Source organism: Neomonachus schauinslandi, chromosome 1 (genome assembly GCF_002201575.2).
Source record: "Neomonachus schauinslandi chromosome 1, ASM220157v2, whole genome shotgun sequence".
NCBI lineage: Eukaryota > Metazoa > Chordata > Mammalia > Carnivora > Phocidae > Neomonachus > Neomonachus schauinslandi.
This window is the reverse complement of record NC_058403.1, coordinates 183,641,304-183,657,425: the sequence shown is the minus strand read 5'-3', so window position 1 is coordinate 183,657,425 and position 16,122 is coordinate 183,641,304. Positions and strand designations below refer to the sequence as shown.

General features: G+C 41.7%; 1 pseudogene; it reads left to right on the top strand.

Moving 5' to 3' along the window:
• Window positions 1–546: 546 nt before the first annotated feature.
• Window positions 547–9,021, top strand: LOC110585082 (annotated as a pseudogene).
• Window positions 9,022–16,122: the final 7,101 nt, after the last annotated feature.

The following is a 16,122-nucleotide window of genomic DNA, read 5'->3' as shown; positions in this document are numbered from 1 at the left end:
ACAAAGAACATTTCATGAGCCTTCCAAATATGGCCCAGAAACCAGTTCCCTTCCACGAAAAGTATAGGGCCGGGGCCAGAAGCATTTAATCTGTAAGAGCAAGCATTTGGGACTCCTTCATCTGAAATGAATTACTTGTGTTAATTGGATAGTAAGTCATTGTGGTTGCATGTTAGAGTCACAGCTAAATCCTATTGGACTGTGACGTGTTTTCCACCCTAAAATGTCAACATGGTGGGTGAGCTGCCATGGAGAACGCCAAGGAAACAATTGTGATATGATATCTGAATCCCATATGGCTGGAGTTGCTCAGTGCTGGATTCAATACTATAATCTTGAACATGTTGATTTGGAGCAATATGCATGATTAGGTGGCTTAATTGCATATTGCAAAGGAAGCTGTGACCTTTCCAGTCCCATTCTGGATGTGGTATTGTGCATTTGGGAGGAGGATGAGACAAATGTGTGTGTGGGAACTTGGCAACACCAGTGTTTCCTTGTGTAATTACTTTCATGCACTCAATACTTTTAGAAACCCTGTGAACAATGACTCAAATATCAGTGGCCATCTATTGTTTAAAGAACATTCGTCGAAGTCAAGCTGCCTTCAACAAGGATTTGGGAGCATTACCAGTAAACTGTAAATGTTGAAAGTACAGCTTCGACATGAATAGTTATCTAATTTTTAGCCAATCTGGGGAAGTAATACAATATTAAAAATTAAAGATGTAATATTCTTGTCTATAAATCCACTAGCTAAAAATGTAACGGCCTAACAATGCCACAACCATTCCATATGGCATCAAAAATTAAGACATTAACATAAATCCTGTCATTTGCAAGATATTTTACAGTTTAAAAGCTTCTTTCACCTTCATTATGAGAGAAGACAAAGTGGATACTTTTTTCCCAATTTTACAGTTAAAACAGAAAAGCGGAAATGTTAAATGACTTGCAGCCACAAAGTTAGGACTGAAATCCAAGCCTCCTGAAACCAAGTCTATAGTTCCCCACTTCCCCATCCCCATGGTATCTATAACGGGAAGACACCTATTCTGAAAATAAGCGCTTTCCTGGGGCATTATAAAGGCTAACGATGAGAACCAGAGTTTTGAATTACAAATTAATCATGGGAGAAAAGCTGTACTGTTTCTTGACAATGTGTGTAGCCAAGACCCCAAGAATGAAATGAAATAACTTCGCATCTTTTGTCAAAAGTTACCTAAGGATTAGGCTGGGTTTGTCTTCAGAGTGGAATGCACTGGAAGAGAAGCAATTACCCAGACAACCCGGCCCTCAATCATTTTCATCTGAAATGTCCTGATAATTGAAGCAAAAGGTATGTTTGCAACTTGAATCGCGGGTATAATTGACCTGATTATCCCTATGGCTTTATATGTGAATGCAGTTACACATAAAACCACCAGGTATTGGGCGCCTGGGTGGCTCAGTTGGTTAAGCGACTGCCTTCGGCTCAGGTCATGATCCTGGAGTCCCGGGATCAAGTCCCGCATCGGGCTCCCTGCTCGGCAGGGAGTCTGCTTCTCCCTCTGACCCTCCTCCCTCTCATGCTCTCTGTCTCTCATTCTCTCTCTCTCAAAAAAAAAAAAAAAATCTTTAAAAAAAAAAAAAAAAAAAAAAAAAACCACCAGGTATTGATACCCACTGCTCCAACCCATAAATTAACCCCCAAACAGCATCCTTCGGATCCTTGGCCTCTGCTCTGCAAATGACTGTGCTCGGGGCAGTGTCTTCTAGAATATAAATCTCAGTAACTGCCAGAAAATGTATAATAGATACGCTTGAATGAGTGTTACCATGACAAGCCCAAAAGCCCTCATCCAACCCAGGATTTGAGATAAAACTTAAGGCACTGTGCTTCCTTAGCACAGATGTTCTTATAAGATGATTCCCATTAATCATAATAATCATAATAATAATCATTAAATAGACACCATTCATCAAGTGTCTATCGTGTCAGGTATAAAGCAAAGAGGTTTGTAAATTTAAACAATAACAATGTTGAGCATTTTCCAAGTGCTTATTAATTACTAGGCACTTACTAGCATTGGCGATTTTATTATTGTTTCCATTTTACTAAGGTTTAGAAAGATTAAGTAACTGGGGTGCCTGGGTGGCTCAGTCGTCTCCGTTTCGGCTCAAGTCGTGATCTCAGGCTCTTCAGCGGGAGCCCCGCATGGGGCTCGGGGCTCAGCGGGGAGTCGGCTCGAGATTCTTTCTCTCCTGCTCCCTCTGCCCCGCCCCCTGCTCATGCACGCGTGCGCGCGCTCTCTCTTTCTTTCTCAAATAAATAAATCTTTTTAAAAAAAGTAAGATTAAGTAACTGACTCAAGATCACACAGCTAATACACTAATATTGCCCTGACCGACACTGTGGTTGGCAGTAACTCTACGTCAGTAATGCATTCATATTTAACAGCTCTCTGCTACTGAACACTTTCCATAGGCTGGATACTTTCTCTCTTCGAGTCTCATAATTATCCCATAGAGCAAATGCTGTTACTGTCCTCATGCTAGCAATGAGGAAACTGAGGCTCAGAAGGCAGATGCCCAAGTAACACAGCTAGCAAGTGACAGAGGAGATTTAAAGCTGAGTCTTCTGGATTCTAAAACCTGTTTTCCTTTCATCACACCCTGAAGCTTCCTGATAAGTTAATTTAATACTATAAACTGATTTGAAGATAGATGGGATTTTCAAGCTGTGATTACGCACAGTGTTCGCATAGACTCCCCTACCCAAAAAGCACAGCCTTGGGCTCAGGCTGACCCTCTGGTTTGTGGTTCCCTCTACCCTGGGAGCCCCACGAGGGCAGTAATCCTGTCCTTGCTTCCTAGTGCCTTACACAGTATCAGGCTTTTCAACAAATATTTATTTAACTTTTTAAAAATGCAAATGTTTGGGACACCTGGGTGGCTCAGTCAGCTTAGCGAGCGTCTGCCTTCAGCTCAGGTCATGATCTCAGGGTCCTGGGATTGAGCCCCATGTCAGGCTCCCTGCTCAGTGGGGAGTCTGCTCAAGATTCTCTCTCTCCCTCTGCCCCTCCTCCCACTTGTGCTTGTTCTCTCTCTCTCTAAAATAAATGGGCAAATCTTTCCAAAAAATGCAAATACTTATTCTTTACACTTTACGATGGAAGAAGACAGGAAGATGGTTGAAATCCCCCTTTGGCTGATAATTCCCATCCAGGGAACAGAAAGTGCATACACAAAAGGTAACTTGGATTCCTTTTCCCACTCTGCCTGTGCAACCCCACTTATATTGCTCAATGACAGGTAGCAATTTGAAGATTACATAACCGCAGTATACCTTGTCTCATTTCCATTGATTTATCCATATAATCAGATCACTTCAAGCTTTGATATTATTTTTCCAGGAAACTAATTTAGTTTTGGCTGTGTTTTTCTTTCTTTCTTTCTTCCTTTCTTTCTTTCCTTTTGTTTGTTTGTTTGTTTGACACCCGCCCAGCCACCCCTCTGAAGCTCATTCTTTTGCAAATCGAACAAGCATTTTTCCTGCAAGGAAGGAATTTCAACAAGAATAATGATAGTCTCAACCTCAAATGGAAAAGTATATTCTCTTATGCTATAATGTTGTAGAGACAGATATTAACTCATTTAGTTTTGCCTTTATCTGCAGATTTATTTATGCTCTGAAACGATTCATAATTGAACTGTTTCTAAAGCTATCTAGAACTGGTCTCTGATACAGTTATGATAATGTGACCATCTTTCCTATAGTTTTTTATTGTCTGTAATTTGACTACAATAGTGCTGAATATTGAAGTATAAATATATTTATTATAGTAACAACTACTGTGTGTTAATTGCTTGTTAAGGGCCAAGCACTAAGATGGTACTTTGCATACATTATCTCGTTGGATCTTCTTACCAACCCCTGAATGAGGGGGTATTATTATGATTATTAATCTTTGTACAGAAAAGAAACCTGGGGGGGGGGGGGGGGGGGGCGGGCCGCCTGGGTGGCTCAGTCGGTTAAGCATCTGCCTTCGGCTCAGGTCTGATCTCAGGGTCCTGGGATTGAGCCCCTCATCGGGCTCCCTGCTCGGCAGGAAGCCTGTTCTCCCTCTCCCACTCCCCCTGCTTGTGTTCCCTCTCTCACTGTCTCTCTCTCTGTCAAATAAATAAATAACTCTTAAAAAAAAAAAAAGAAAACTGAAGTGCAAAAAAGTCAAGTAATTTACCCAAGGTCCTGCTGCTACTCACTGGGAGAGCTGTAGTTCACAACCTGGGTACGTCAGATCTCAAAACCTGTGCTTAGAACAGCTCTGATGTACACCTCAACAAAATGAAAACAAACACAACAACAACAAAAACCAATAAGTACTACTTGAATGATCTTTGCTGCCTTTTGCTGTTTAGGCTTATAACAAAAATCAAATGAAGAACGAGCATGAGAGCATTTTGCACTTAACTGAGGCTGAAAGCAATTTTAAAATCCGACAATAGCAAGATTTAGCAATAGCCTCCTAATGGATATCCTTTGTCTCCCTAGAATCTGTTCTCCCCAGAGCACTTAGAGCGGTTCTTTTATTTTTTTTATTTTTATTTTTTTAATATTTTATTTTTTTATTTGACAGAGAGAGAGTGAAAGCACAAGTCGGGAGACAGAGAGAGGGGGAGAAGCAGGTTCCCCACCGAGCAGGGAGCCCGACGTGGGACTCGATCCCAGGACTCTGGGATCATGACCTGAGCTGAAGGCAGCTTCTTAACTGACTGGGTCACTCAGGTGCCCCTAGAGCGGTTCTTTTAAAATGTAAGTAAATCCTATCCCTCTTCCACAAAACCCCCAGTGGTTTCTTACATATGGGAGGTGGATTTAAATGTCCCCAATTCCTTAGTCTTCCCTTTATTCATGCCCTTTGCCGTGTGGGGTTGCAGTTGCTTCCATTAAAAGCAGTGTCTACGTCTCTACCCTATATAACAAGGACATGGGACTTGCTTTTACCAAGGAGATGTGAGCAGAGTTCTTGAAATGTGCATGTGGAGTTGTGCCTGTCCTCAGTGTTAAAGGAGAACGAAATGTAGGAGAAACAGACCAGAACCCCACCCAAAGCCCAGAGCCAAACCAGGCTAGATCAGCTAACTTCCAGCCAATCCACAGACACGTGAGCTAGAAAAAAAATGCTTATTGTTGAATGACACTGAGTTTTGAGGTGGTTTGTTATACAGCACTGTTGCAGCTAATGGTAAATAATGCCTTACCTTCCTTAGAATACATCCAAAATTCTAGCTATTTCCCCGAGGGCTTTATAAGGCCTCCCTCTGGGACCACTTTACTTGCCATTCCTTCTTGCTCACTCCTCTCAGCCACAGAAAACTCTTGCTGTTTTTTCAAAGCATCTTAATGTGCTTTACAAAGTATTTGATATTATTTGATGCCCTTAATCACTGGATGAGATTCTTAGGCAATAGGAAATTATGATCTCATTTTGCAGATGTAAACACTGTAGATCCAAACCTTGCAAAAGGAAATACAACTATTTAATGATAGTACTGGGGTCAGCCATCTGTCCACTAACATTGATGAAACCCCAGATCCTGTTTGTGTATGTTTTACTTTGGACAAATGACTTAACCCCTCTCTGTTCTCATTTTTTATCATCTATTCAGTTAGTTTCATCTCTAAGTTTTATCTATAAGGCTTATCAATAGGGTTTTATCTATTTTCCTAGTAGGCTATTTTTAAAGTATGTAAACAACTGTAGTCTAAATGATGGTTTAAAAAGTTAAGGAGGGGATGTACTGTATCTCCACATACAAACCGGTGCAAACATTTAACTGAATCTAAATTATGGGATGCAAAGAAGACCAGACAATTCAAGCCAAGGAGAGAGTGTAACAGGGAAACTGCTTGCTGGAAGATAGAGTTTGAGATGCACAGACCCCTTTGCTCCACTCCCCTCTGGACGCTCCCTGCCTCACATTCTCCCAGACACCCTGGTACTTGGTTTTATGACATGCTAATTTTCAAACTTCTAGGCTTTTGCGGATCGTGTTTCCTTTGACAGAATGTCCTTGCCCTTGAGTCCTCTTGAAGGAATGTTAGCTTATTGGCAGAGCCTCTCCCAAGCTTTCTGAGTTTGATTCCTCCTCTGAGTTACAACTGCCCTTTGGGCCAACAACCTCTGTGTAGCCCGGATCACCATGATACCAACATAACTAACAATGATTTAGTACTGACTGGCTACCAGGGACTCTTCCAAGCACTTTGTGTACTTAATACAGTCTAGGAGGCAGATTTTGTTCTTATTCCCATTTTACAGGTGACAAAAATGAGAACAGAGAGGTTAAGTCATCCCCTCAAAATAATACGTATAAAACCAGGACCTGAACCCAGACAGTTCGGCTCCAGAGTCTGTTCTCTTAACCACGATTTCATACTGCCTGTCATGATTCACCACGACTGATCATGGAGCTATCTATTCATCCTATCAGTTTTGGCATCTCTTAAAGCTGGGAGCCAATTCAGGTTCACCTACATAAGACCCTTCGGTGGGAATCACATATTGCTCTTAAAGACTTCATTACTCAACATGGCAAGCAGCGTGAGCTTAATGTTCACATTGGTTCCCCGAGCTCTCAAGTCCCATGAGGGTCATGCAGAGGGGCCCAGGTGAATGCTGTGCAGGCAGTGGGTTTGCATCTGATTTGAGAAACCCTGACCTTAGGAAGACTAAATCTTCTAAAATGAGCAGTTAGTCTACTTGAACACTGCCCCAGAGGGAGACAATAACTTTATTATATGAGGTGCTAAATAAAACTTCCTAATATGGCTCATAGGCTTTGCAGGCTCTGTCCCCCACCCCTGTCACAGTCTAATCTCTCACTACACTTCCCCTTCAGCTCCTGCCTCTTTGGCTTTCTCTCAGCCCCCATTTCTCACCATGCCCCTTCTTGCCACAGGGCCTTTGCACATGCTGTTCCCTCTACCTGGAGTTCTCGCTTTCCCTTCATCTATTTAGTTTCTATTAATTTTGAAGGTTGCTTCTCATGTAGCTCTTCCTCAGGGAAAGACTTACTAAGTCAAATGTCTTCTTTAGGTGCTCTCATACCCCCATGGACCTCTCTTTCATGAATTTTATTACATTTACAATTTTATATTTGTGTGTATTCACTTGATTAATATAACTCCCTATGAACCAGTAAACACCATGGGGGCAAGGACCATGTTCTGCCACCAGAGTCCCAGTGCCTTGCCCTGTGCCCCAAGAGATAGCTAAAAAATAAATGGATCATGATGTCCCCAAAGATTTTTAGACTGTCTGGCACATAATGGTATCCCAATGAGAGGTTGCTAAATTAATAACATATGGTGAGGGGCCCCTGGGTGGCTCAGTCGGTTAAGCGTCTGCCTTCAGCTCAGGTCATGATCTCAGGGTCCTGGGATCGAGCCCTGCATTGGGCTCCCTGCTCAGTGGGGAGCCTGTTTCTCCCTTTCCCTCTGCCCCTCCCCCTCGCTCATGCTTTCTCTCACTCTCTCAAATAAATAAATAAAATTTAAAAAAATAACATATGGTGGGAGATAAGAAGGGAGGGAATGATAGTTTCATCTTAAAACCATTGTGTTACCAAGTAATAATACTGTTTGTCTACATACCTCCCACGATGCGGAGATCTATGGGACAGCACAAATGGATGGGTTACAGGATTTGCACTAATGATAACAGAGAAGCATGAAGTGAGACAGACACAGTGATTATGGCAACCCATGTATGTTCAGAGGCATTTTCCAGAAGAGGGCTGGCATTTTCAATGGCAAAATTTGGGAAAGCTAAAACATCTTGGAGGAAACACAAAACTTTATTTTTTATAAGGATTTCTGCAATGTATTTGCCAAGCACAAAGGAAAAGCACACAAAAAACTTAGAGCTCCTTTTTTAATTCGAAGTCTTAAAATCAGTTGAGTTGGCTTGGTAGGATCATCAAGAACTGTGAGAGGTCCAACAACGTACTGTACCTACAAGCTAACAAGTTAACCTGTTACAGCTTCATTGATATGCTGGCAGAACCACACGGCACCTGGGTCAGAGACTGTGGTGGTTAATTTTATGTGTCCATGACTGGGCCCAGACATTTGCCCAAATGTTATTCAGGATGTGTCTGTGAGGGTGTATCTGAAGAAGATTAACATTTAAATTAGGGCCCTTGAATTAAGACAGAATGCTATGGGCCCTTTCGGCGGTTCGCTGGTGCCTCCCCTGTCCTCTCCCGGCCGAAGCCCGGGGGACCAGAGCGAGACACGGGGACCACGTGCCGACGCAGGCTGACGGCCCTCGACTACCACAACCCGCCTGCCTTCAACTGCAAAGATGAAACAGAATTTAGAAACTTTATTGTTTGGCTTGAAGACCAGAAAATCAGACACTACAAGATTGAAGACCAAGGTAATTTAAGAAACATCCACAGCAGTGACTGGCCCAAGTTCTTTTAAAAGTATCTCAAAGATGTTAACTGTCCTTTCAAGATTCAAGATCGACAAGAAGCAATTGACTGGCTTCTTGGTTTAGCTGTTAGTTTTGAATATGGAGATAATGCTGAAAAATACAAGGACTTGGTACCTGGTAATACAAAAAATGCTGACAATGCTGCTAAAAATGCAGAGCCATTGGTCAACTTGGATGTAACCAATCCTGATTTTAAGGCTGGTGTAATGGCTTTGGCCGACCTTCTTCAGATTCAGCGTCATGATGATTACCTGGCAATGCTTAAGGCAATTCGCATTTTGGTCCAGGAGTGCCTGACCCAGGATGCAGTTGCTAAAGCAGATCAAACGGAACAGGGCTTACCTGTTGCTTTAGACAAACATATTCTTGGTTTTGACACAGGAGATGCGGTTCTTAACGAAGCTGCTCAAATTCTGCGATTGCTGCCTATGGAAGAGCTCAGAGAGCTACAGACAAAAATTCATGAAGCCGTAGTAGCTGTTCAGGCAATTATTGCCGATCCACAGACCACAGGCTGGGGAAAGTTGGAAGATGAACGTTTTAGGATTTCATCTGCTCACCTACTTACAATTGGGAAACATGTACGCTCTGGCATGTGTTTGGAAATCAAATGTCACATTTTCGAGGGAAGAATCCTAGAAAATTGACTATGTTCTCGAGATTGACCATCATTGCTTTTTCTTTAATAAAGTTCAGGAAAGTGGGAAAAAAAAAAAAAGACAGAATGCTATGGACTGAATTGTGTTCCCCCGATTTCATATGTTGAAACTAACCTCCAGTGTGACAATATCTGGAAATGGGATCTTTAGGAGATAATTAAGGTTAAACGAGGTTACAAGGGTGGGGCCCTTACTTTTCTTTTCTTTTTAACATGTTTAGAAATGTGTATCAGGGGGGCACCTGGGTGGCTCAGTCGGTTAAGCATCTGCCTTCGGCTTGGGTCATGATCCCAGAGTCCTGGGATTGAGTCCCACATCAAGCTCCCTGCCCAGTGGGAAGTCTGCTTCTCCCTCTTCCTCTACCCCTCCCCCCTGCTCGCGCGCTCTCTCTCACTCTCTCTCTCTCATAAATAAATAAATAAATAAAATCTTAAAAAGAAAAGAAATGTGTAGCATGTGCTCAGTATTCTGCCCCCATTCCATCCATACTCACCTCAACTATGTGCAGAAGACCACTGAGAGCATTTACAGCTCAGCCCAGGTGGCAGCTTGGCCTGCACACAGAGCAAGGCAGAGTGCCAGAGAGTTCATGCCCCTGGAGGCATCCCTCAACCAATGACCAGCAGGGACCTACCTGGGGGTTAAACACCTCAGCTTCCTCTACTTCAGTGTCGGTAACTCAGGAGAGGTGCTTCTACCTGGGATCCCTGTGTTCCCCAGCAGGACTGAGCTCCAGTTGTCGTAGGTGCTAACAAGCTCGGTAACACACTCTAGCATCTGCCTTCCACTCCTCTCATTTCCTTATCCCCCTACTGGTGTTTCCCGGGATCACCATCCCAAATAAATGACTTGCGCTTGAACCCTTCTCTTTAGGTTCCAGTTCCAGGAGAATCCAAACTAAGATGACATGATAGAATCATTTTGGGTTTTTTGCAAGGTACACAAAACATAAAGAATATTTCAGTGGCCACTCATGGTAAGAGAAAAGCATCAGGGAAATCAGGCAGCCATCTTTGGTTTGCACTGAACTTTGGAAAAGTCTTCTGGTTGGCCTTGGATCCCTGCTCACTTCTCTGGCTTCATCTCTCCCTTCTCCCCTCTTTGCATTTTCTGTTCCGATTACCCTGACCTCCTTTCCACTTCTCTATGCCACCTCTGGACAATTACATACGTAAACGAGTTTCTAAAATTTGTTTTGCTTTCCAAAATTCTATTCATCCTTCAGTTGCCTTTAAAATACCACTCACTTCAGGGGTGCCTGGCTGGCTCAGTCAGTAGAGCATGCAACTCTTGATCTTGGGGTTGTGGGTTCAAGCCCCATGTTGGGTGTAGAGATTACTTAAAAATAAAATCTTTGGGCCGCCTGGGTGGCTCAGTCAGTTGAGCTTCTGACTCTTGGTTTCGGCTCAGGTCATGATCAAGGAGTCATAAGATTGAGCCCTGCATTGGGCTCTGTGCTCAGCACAGAGTCTGCTTCTCTCTCTCTCCCTCTCCCTCTAACCCTCCCCCACTTGCTCACTCTCTAAATAAATAAATAAAATCTTTAAAAAATATAAAATAAAACATCACTCCCTTCAAAAGCCTGCCCTGCCCTGCCCATGTTGGATTAGATACTCCTTCTCAATGTTTGCATGCCATCCTATCATGACATGTGACGTGTTATATTATTGCCGTTCACTTGTGTGACTCCCCAGGGAACCATAAACTCTGACTGCAAGAAATGTGTTTATCCTGAACACTAAATAAGCACCTAATACATACTTGTTAAATGAATAATAAGTAATATTAATGACTATAGAATATTCTTTCACATGAATTTTTTTAAAAAAATATTTAAGTAATCTCTACACCCAACATGAGGCTCGAACTCATGACCAGGAGATCAAGAGTCGAATGCTCTTACAACTGGGCCAGCCAGGTGCCCCTCCCACAAATTTTTCTATTTAATCCTCACAACTCTAGGGCGAGGGATACTACTGTTATCATCTGAATGATGCAAAAAACCAAACTAAGACACAGAAAGCCCAAATGGCCTTAAATTTTACAGCTAATAAATGGCAGCAGGATTTGAACCCCAAACTTGCTGGATATCTTTAAATAATGAAGATAAGCTCATGATTCAGAGTAAACTATTTTGGGCTAAAAACTGGAAAAAACAAAAGTCCTCAGAATTTCAAATTTTGAGAAAGCCCTCACCAAACTGATAGCAATAGTTCTGGGAAGAAATGAGAGGGACACATCAGGAATGGACTTTTGAATCAAGCAGACTTTGACTTAGATACCCATTCTGCATCTAACTGACCACATGACTACTTGGGCAAGCAACTCATCTTCGCGGAAGCTAGACGTCAACTATGGCTTGATAAGAAGTCCCTCTAGGGCAACCAGGTGGGGAGCAGATCACTGTATTTAAGAGATAAGTGATCGGGATTAGTGATCATTATTTTAATGAAGATTTGCCACTTGCTCTCATAAGAAATGTAAGATTTCTTTTCACATGAAGTCATTGTAAGTTTCACTGGACACAATGCATAAAATTCTGGGTAAAAATGGCTCCCTAAATGACAGTGTTCTATACAACATGTATCTAACTGCAGTGCCAGGAAATGACCCAATGCTCGAAGTCACAACGCACTCAGAGACAAAAGTCATTACATGCTCCGTTGAGCTGGGCTACTTTGACTCTATTTTCCTATCTTTCCTTCTCTTTCATTTGTTCTCCCTTCCCCCTTAATTGCAGCTGGGCCTTTCCCTGATGGTAAAAGTTTGGCTAAGGTGGCGCAAGGCTAGACTCCCAAAACCTCTTTGGAAAATCAAAGATTAAGATAGTGCCCCAAATTCGGGTCCTGTTGCTTCTCCATTCCCCAGTTAAAACTCTGTTCTGATTTAGTGGGTCAAGCAAATATGGAGTGCTTCGGAGGAAGGCCAGATATTATTAGGTAATCATTCTTTGCAATGTACGACAAAACGTAAAAAAATACTGCAGTGGCCATTCACAGTTAGAGAACGTATGTAAGCTCTGACCCGGTGATGAATAGGGCCCCGTGCCTGCTTCTTCTCCCTCAGGCCAGGCAGTCCCCATCTAATAGGAGGCGTGCTGTATCCAGGAAGAGCAACAAAGCAGTCCGTGCCCTGCCATATCCCTCCAGCTCTTATGGTTCCCTGCACACAGGCTCAGCTTCCATCTGCCAGGATCTGCATTTTTTTGCCTGATGGCCTGAGGTGCTGGAGAATTAATGATCCTCTTGCAGCTGCTGCTTCTTTTTGACTCTCAGTTATTTCGTGAACCTGTCTCTAAAGATGGTTGCAAACCTCTTTCTGGTCATAGATATTCTCATCATCCTCTTCCCTATGCCAACAAATTCCCTTCTGCTTCCAAATGTGTGCTTTAAGTCACCATGTAGCACTTCCATGTAAGAAGTGCTCTGATGGGTGCCTGGGTGGCTCAGTTGGCTAAGCATCCGACTCTTGATTTTGGCTCAGGTTGTGATCTCAGGATCGTGGGATCGAGCCCAATGTGGAGTCCTATGTCAGACTCCCTGCTCAGAGCCGAATCTGCTTCCCCTCTGCCCCTCCCCCACATTCTCTCTCTCTCAAATAAATAAATACATCTTCAAAAAAATAAAAAAGTGGTCTGGTAATTTCTGAACCATGAAATTTATAAATGGAAAATTTTATTTATTCAAAGTTTGTTCTCCATAGCTGAAATTTGCATCCTGTTAGGCATTAGGGGCGTGTGTTGGGGTGGGGGGTTGTGGTTATTTAGCAAAGTATGACGCTAGATAGAATAACAGCCCCACCCCAAGGATGTCCACTTCCTAATCTCCAGAGACTGTGAATATGTTACGTTACATAGTACACGGGACTTTCTTTGCAAATGTGATTAAGAGTCTTGAGATGGGAGATTATCCTGGGTTATCTGGATGAGTCCAAGGTAATCACAAGGATCCTTAAACATGGAAGAGGGAAGAAGAGAGTCAGAAGGAGATGTGAAGGATAGTCAGAGAGAGGCACCTTTGCTGGCTTTTTAGATGGAGGAAGGGAATCACGAGCCAAGGAATGTGGGTGGCCTCTAGACGCTGGGAAAGACAAAGAAATGGATTTACCCTACAGACTCAGAAGAAAAGGCAGCCATGCCAACTGTTTGATTTTAGCCCAGTGAGACATGTCAGATTCCCAACTGCAGAACTGTAAGGTGAAATACTTCTGGTGTCTTAGGGCACTCCCAAGTTTGTGGTAATTTGTTACAGGTAATTATAGAAGAACATATTAATTAGCATGCTTGACACGATTGAGCTACCCATAGTGGGGGTGACGATGTGCTAAAACTGAAATCAAGTGGCATCACTGCTTTTCTCAAAGTCTTCTAGCAGTATTCATCTCACACAGAGGGAAAGCCACATTCGTACACTGGCCTTCAGGCCCCACATGACAGGTAAGTCCCCTAGGGTCTACCTGGCTCATATACTACCACTCTCGTGCTAACCCCCTCTGCTCCAGCCATACAAGCCCTTTTGTTCCTTAAACATAGCAAGCAGGTCCTGCCACAGGGCCTTTGCCCTTACGATACTCTGTCCAAACTGCACTTTCCCTAGATATCCACATGTCCCATTTGCTCACTTTCTTGGGACTCTGATATAATGTCCCTGAATGAGAGAGGTCTTCCCAGGCCACCCTTACATAAAAATAGCAACATCTGCCACTCCTGCATGCACTTCCAAGCTCAGGAAGCTTCATATATTATTTATTTATTTTCTGCCTCCTCCCTCCTACCTCAAATACGAGCCTCATGAAATTGGGAACTTTCATCTGTTTGTTCCTCGCTGTATCCCCAGTAGCAAGAACAGTGTCTGACCACAGTGGGCATGTGTTAAATATTTGTTGAATGAATAACTGAATAAATGAATGAATAAGATGATTCTCTTTTTGCTAATTGAAGGAGATTGGTTAGGTCCTACTGACCTATTCATCAAGACTATTATTTTGTGGCATCGTATGCATTTGAAAACTTGCAACTAAATAGACGTCATTTCATTAGTTCAGATTTTCTATTCAGTTCTACAGTTTGAGCAAAGTCACCAATGGCTTCTGCGTTTGATGATGCCTCACTGTTATCACATTAAAGAATGAATTGATTCTAAACTTTCTTTAATGTATATTTGTATGCTGAGACTTAGGAATACTTAGCTTTTCGTTAAAGGTATTTTCTGAAACACAGCTCAATACCCTGAACATAATCTCTAGAAAAGAAGAGAATAATTTTCAGAACATAATCAACCAAGTTGTTAAATAAGTAGAGTTGGCATTTTATTATGCATTTCCGATCAGAATAGTTCCATAGTAAACTCCACTTTCTGCAATTAAATCAATAAATCAAAATAGAAAGGATTAAATTGATGGTAGTCCCATGGTGTGTCATAGGGAGTAATTATGAAAAAATACTTAAAGCCATGTTAAAATGCTGGTACATGACTTCATCAAATGATGGAAATTGAGGGGCGCCTGGGTGGCTCAGTTGTTAAGCGTCTGCCTTCGGCTCAGGTCATGATCCCAGGGTCCTGGGATCGAGCCCCACATTGGGCTCCCTGCTTGGTAAGCCTGCTTCTCTCTCTCCCTCTGCTGCTCCCCCTGCTTGTGCTCTCTCTCTCTCTGTGTCAAATAAATAAAATCTTTAAAAAAAAATGATGGAAAGTGAGAGGCTACATCTTTTTACCCCAGGACAAGAGGATATTTGAAAAACTGGTTGAACTTTAATGGAGATTGTAAAATAATGGCCAAGTGCTGGGTAGAAGACATCTGGGAGTAGTGGGGACTGCAGTGGAAATGAAAGTTTGTTCCCACCTAAATGGGGGAAGCCCCCACTCAGCCCATATGGGAGTGTGGACTGAGTTGTCAGATGTTCTTGTTTTTTGTGAGGATCCTAAAATGAATATTTTTATGTGAAACCTGATATTCAAAACAACTTGTAGGCCAAGTGCAACCGGGAGTCTCTAGTTCATGATTCTAGGTTTAAGACAAAAATCTTCACCCAAACACAAAAAAGTCAAAAATAGAATAAATTAAACTGAAAAAAAAATCTTTCTTAGACTTTTTTCTTTTTTAAGTAATCTCTACATTCAACATGAGGCTCAAACTTACAACCCTGAGATCAAGAGTTGCATGCTCTACCAACTGAGCCAACTAGGTGCCCCTCTAGTAACCACATTTTTAAAAAGATTTTTAAAAGAAGTTAAAATTAATTTTAATATTATATTTTATTTAACTCAATGCATTCAAAGTATCATCATTTTAACATATAACCAACATTTTAAAATGTTAATAAGATATTTTATATTATCTTTCATCTGTGAAATCTTCAAAATCTAGTGTTTTATATTTACAGCATATCTCAGTTCAGACTAGCCATATTCAAGTGGGTAATAACCATAAGTGGATGGTGGTCGCCATGTTGGACAGCGCAGCTATAGAAGTTTGTTGCTCTTTTTGCAAATATTATTATTTATTTTTATTGGAAATATCAAATTTAATGATTCCTAACTAAGAAATTGGAAATTATCTCAGAGAGGTTTTTTTTTTCGGTTTTAAGATATCCATCATTTATTCTTAGAATATTAAGCATATTTACATGACTTTTTTGGGGCAATAATGACAGTTTGGCTTTTACTCAATGCTCAAAGTGACCAATTCTAAAACAAATGGTTAAGTTCATCAGTTGAGTTATTTTATGAAACCCATCCATGCAATAGTGAGAAAAAAATCAATGTCTCGGTATTATGCATTCAATATTTAGGTAACTGATTTTTAAATTTTGGGATTTGATTTTTTAGTATAAATGTAAAGTATACTCGTTGTTCTTTGAAAATCAGACAATATAAAGTAAATAAAGTAACAAATTTTTAATCCCCTCATTCCTATCTCTGCTACTCTACCACCACTTTCCCTCTCAGTCTCCAAAAATAACCACTGTTAAATCTTTG